Source organism: Triticum dicoccoides, chromosome 4B (genome assembly GCF_002162155.2).
Source record: "Triticum dicoccoides isolate Atlit2015 ecotype Zavitan chromosome 4B, WEW_v2.0, whole genome shotgun sequence".
Classification (NCBI taxonomy): domain Eukaryota; kingdom Viridiplantae; phylum Streptophyta; class Magnoliopsida; order Poales; family Poaceae; genus Triticum; species Triticum dicoccoides.
Window position 1 is genome coordinate 589,958,373 of NC_041387.1, and position 5,539 is coordinate 589,963,911.

Here is a 5,539-nt window from a genome sequence, read left to right on the forward strand (position 1 = left end):
TGCAGTAACTTGTAGTTAAATTGTTTACATTGAAAGTTACTTGCCCCTTTGCATGTTTTGGTTTTGTTCCTTGCATGTGTTTGTATGTGTTGTGTCTCCAAATTGCTTTTCTTGAGTAATCAAGTTTATGTATGTTGGTTTTCACTTCATGTACATGTGTGTCGTTCGTTGAGCCTTTATGCATCTTGTTTGTATCTCAGTTGGCTCTTGTGAGAGATTAATGGAATATCCCATTATTGGGGAGTGATGTGCTTTGTACACCTCACAATCCTATAAATGTGTGTACATGAGTAATACCATCTAGTATTTATATTACAAGATTATCTAGTCTCTATGTGGTATGTCTTCTCATGAGAAATTCAAATTCTAATTTGTCCATTAATTATCTCATGTTGGGTCTTTATTTTGCCTCTTGTTTATCTTTAATTGGTATCACATTATGGGGGAGTAGTATTCTATGTGTATATTACTAGCCTAGAAAATGTGTACATTTGAGATATTGTCACCTAGAATTGATACTGTAAATTATCTTGTTCCTAGGTGGCATGTTAGCTCTACAAGTTGCAATTTGCTTGTGTTTGGTGTGAAGATGATGTCGGATATCCTTGCTATCTACCACCGGGAATTATTTCCAAATACTTCTTGTCTTTTGACAATTAGTACTCACTTATGTGTGGTAGAAATTATTGATCATCTTCACGTTAGCGTTTGCTTTTTATTTGCCTTATCTCTTGCCAAGTTTGTGTCAACTCCCATTGCCTTCCGTGCCACTTGAGGATTTTGCTGTTTTCTTGATCTTGTCTAGTGTTTTCCTTGATATAGTGAACGTGGTGATCCTACCTTGTGTATTTTGTATTCAAATGCAAATTCTCTATAAGGCACAACTCGTGGGGGAGCTATCCTATTTTCTATAAAACACTAAACTTGTGATCCATTTTAAGTGTGTGTTGGTGAACGGCAAGCCGTTTCTTTTTGGTACTTGTGCCATCATGAAACTTTGTAGAGAGCTTGGTTTGTTTGGAACCCTCCTCTCTTTTGGGAGTTTGATATCGTTTTGTGGGTTCCAATGGATATCTCATTCCCTGATGTATCTTTTAATGATATCTTCCAAGTGACGATTTCTCCTTTTGGTATTCTTTTCACTTGGTATTTCCTTGTATTTTGGTATCGGTTCTTGAAAGTCTTGAGCATGCATATTAACTTCATGTAGTTTCCTTGGCATGCTTTCTCTCTTTGACCCAATATATAGGGGAAACTCCACCAAGTATAAAATTGGATGAGATGTGCATGAAATTCATTTTCATATCTATATGCACATATTTATGTGGAGTTTGTGATATGTATTGTTGGTTTGCTAACTCTTTGGTCCCAACGAGTTTGGGTACCATTTTGTTTGTGGTGTTGTTCTAGGAACAACTAGAGATGCATTGGATGCTCGGCTCATTCACAAGGAAGGTGGTGTCACCATGTGCTTATTGGAGTCAAGCTAGGATACTCAATGAACTACTATCTATTACCTTCAATTGGTTTCTTCTACATACTTCCAATGATATCTCGGTAACAAGTATCTATTCATGCATTCTTTTCTTGCATTCAACCTTGTGTAGGTTGCATCTCGGCATGATATTCATTCCATCTTGTGATACTTGTTTCCTTTCTCAAAGCATCTCAACGATGATCTCATGTTGCTAGTTGTGATTTCTTTGATGGTTGTGTGGTAGGAATTCATTTATATACAATAAGACCTTATCTAGACATGTGCTATGCTTCCAAGCAAATATCTTATTGGTATATCTATGACTTCCTTTTGGATATCTTGTTCCTTCATGTTGTAGCTATTTTGGGTGTACATCCTTCTTTGTAGATATATATCATCATGATTTCATCTACCTGGAACCTTATACACTTGAGAGAAACTACATCTCTAGATGATATCCTTTCTTTCACGTCCACCTTGTCTTCCTTATGTTATTTCTTTGGTGGCTCCGTGAAAGCTTTTGCCTTGAGTTCGTGTCTTATCTCATTGCATCTTGATGCACTCTTGTGTGGTGAAGATTATTTTCCTCGTGCTTATCTCTACGAGGCTTTTGCCATCTTAATTGGTATCCCTCGTCTTGATGAGGCTTTCATCTTCTATCTTCACCATGGGTTGTGGCAAGCTTTGTTGTTATCTTTTTAGTGAGCTTCTGAACCCATTTGCTAGTGGGTGTGTATGGGAATGATAGGCCTTGCACCGTGTGCCTCATTCTTTCAAGACTTTATTGATGATTAATGCCCATACGTACATTAGTCTTCTCAAGTGCATTGCCTTGACTCACACACATCATTTTGGTTGAGACCACTCTTAAGTTGCCTCTCTTACTTGTTGCTCAACCATGTGTTTGTTGCGAGTACTAGGCTTAGTTTCCTATATGCTCACTTGCACTTGTTGTAAGTTTCTGTTGATTTGGGGGGGAGCTATGGTCCTATTTTATGCACTTGGTATCCTAATATAAAAAATTCTTATGTGTGCACAAATCATGGGGAGATTCTCTAGTTTCTTTAGATAACTCCTTTGCTCTTATCATAATATCCTTTATTCATGTGGCTCGTAGGATCATTGGCCTAGTTGGTTCAATTGGTATCTTTTGATAGCTTGCTTCAATAGGTATCTTTTGATTGCTTGATTGCTTGTTTCTCTCTTTGTTATGTCTTTGTGGCATATCTTCCTTTCGTAATCTTTGGGCCTCAATATAGTTTGTCTTCCTCCAAGTATTTACCGTTGGATATGTGTATTGCATTCCACTCTCTTGTTGAGAAATACACAAATTATGGAGGAACACAATTTATATTGGCCTTCTAACCTTTTCTCCCATTTTGGCAATCGATGCCAATGGGGGAGAAGTTTCAGAGAGTTTTGTGGAGAAGTTTAGAGAATTCTCTCCTCTTGCTTTAGTTTTGTTCCTAAGCATTTGCATCTCTTACTCATGCATCATTGGTTGTTGCATTGCATGGTGATGCATAATTCCTTATATAAACTCTCTTGAAAGTGATTGTCATCAATTACCAAAATGGGGGAGATTGAAAGAACATGCGGTGCCCCCATGTTTGGTTTTGGTAATTGATGACAATCTCTATGGACTAACGGTTGCCTTGAGTTATATTTCAAGGTTTTGTCCATAGGCTTTTCTTGGAGTACATGTGTTGGTTTCAAGGAGAGTTTGTGTTGACCAAGGTGCTATTAAGGAATTATCCAACGATTGGTCATGTGAGAGTTGAGCTTATTGAAAGCATGTCTTGAATAAGAAGATTGTGTTATCATTCATGTTTACCTTCAAGACATCATCCAAATGAAGGGAGTTGGAAATATTCAAGGTTGATCAAGACTAAGTCAAGAGTGAATCAAGTTGATCAACTCACAAAGCATAGAAGATGTACCGAGAGGGATCAAGTGATCCCATGGCATGGTAAGCATTATCCATTGTGCTTTGTGTACTAACCCATGGTCTATGTGAGAGTTCTATGTGGGGTTAGGTACATGTTCATGGGCTTGCGTCAAGAGGAAGATATCACTCAACCCATGGAAAGGATGACATCAAGTGGTGATCGTCATCAAGATTGATGTGTGCAAGTTCAAGTGGAGCATCACGAAGAGATCAAGTGCTTGAAGCTTTCCATCCATTGTGGTGTCAATGGACTTGTGAAGATGTGCCGAAGAGTGGCTCACCCATAGTGGAGTATGGGGGAGCAATCATCTAGTCTCCATCGACCCAACGCAATCAAGAAAGGTGGTCCATCTTGAGGAGGACAAGATCGTCATCATCTAGCTCAAGTGGATCATGTGCAAGGCAAAGGTTTGCCCTTGATAGGTTTTCTATTTTACCGGTCTCATGGTGGTAGTTGGGAGACCGGGTTATAGGATCGATAGCCGTACTATCAAGGGGGGCTCTCAAGTGAGTAGCTTGATCGTATCGTTCGTCAAGAGCTCAAACCATTGCATCCTTGCATCATGTTTCTTCGTTGTTGTTTGGTTCTGCTTGTGAGTCTTAGAGCTTATGGTCATCTTGATGACAAGCTTGAGTTCATCGAAAACGGAGTTTGCATGCGTCTTCTATGATGTTTTTGGTGTTGGAGGTTTTACCGGTCTTATCCGAGGAAGGGTTCTCACCATTTTCTTGTGGGCCTTTTCTCATTCGCTTGTTATTTATATTTATATCAAGATTGTGTTAGCCCTTGTCGCTAGCTTTCCAACAAACTTGGTTTCGTCGAATTCAGAGTCCGTTTGCAGAAGCTGTGTCAGTTTTGGTGTTCTGAAAAGGCTGCAGCGGTACTACCGCGGATAGGAGCGGAAGTATTTTTTTACTACCGCTCTTGGGAGCGGTACTACTACTTGGAGCAGTACTACTGCGGCTACTTCCGTGGCTACTTCCGCTCGGGACCAAAAACTCGTGTTTTCTCTCTCGTTGGGCTGTTTTGACCGTGCTAAGCAGTAGTACCGCTCCTCCAAGCGGTAGTACCGCTTGTGCACGACCTGAGCACATAATGGTTGGATTCGGGAGGTCCTATAAAAGGGGGTCTTCTTCCCCAATGAACCTCATCCTTTGAGCTCGTGTTCTTCCCCCATTGTTGACCTTCTTCGAGCTTGCTAACTCTCAATCCCTCCATGGATTCTTGCTAGTTTTTGAGGGAAAAGAGAGAGGAGATCTAGATCCACATTTCTACCAATCACTTTCTCCTCTATGTGAGGGGAACCCCTTGGATATAGATCTTGGAGTTCTTGGTGTTCTCCTTCTTGTTCTTCCTCTCATTTTCTTCCCTAGCATTAGTTGCTTAGGTGGGATTTGAGAGAGAAGGACTTGGGCACTCCGTGTGCCCTTGCCATTGCATTTGGTGCATCAGTTTGAGTTCTCCACGGTGATACGTGGAAGTTACAAGTTGAGAAGCTTATTACTCTTGGGTGCTTGGTGCCCTTGAGCTTGTTCCTCTTGGGTGCTTGGGCGCCCTAGACGGTTGGTGGTGTTCGGAGCTCAATCATTGTGGTGTAAAGCTCCGGGCAAGCATCGGGGTCTCCAATTAGGTTGTGGAGATCGCCCCGAGCAATTTGACGTATACCAGTGACCGCCCCCAAGGGTTGCAATTTGTACGGGTTCGGTGACCGCCCTCAAGGGTCCCTTAGTGGAATCACGGCACCTTGCATTGTGCGAGGGTGTGAGGAGATTACGGTGGCCCTAGTGGCTTCTTGGGGAGCATTGTGCCTCCACACCGCTCCAAACGGAGATTAGCATCCGCAAGGGTGTGAACTTCGGGATACATCGTCATCTCCGCGTGCCCCGGTTATCTCTTACCCGAGCCCTTTACTTATGCACTTTACTTTGTGATAGCCATATTGTTTCTTGTCATATATCTTGCTATCACCTATGTAGTTTTTCTTGCTTGGCATAAGTTGTTGGTGCACATAGGTGAGCCTAGTTGTTGTAGGTTTTGTGCTTGACAAATTAACCTCTAGGTTTATTCCGCATTTGTTCAAGCCTCAACCGTAATTATTTTAAAGCGCCTATTC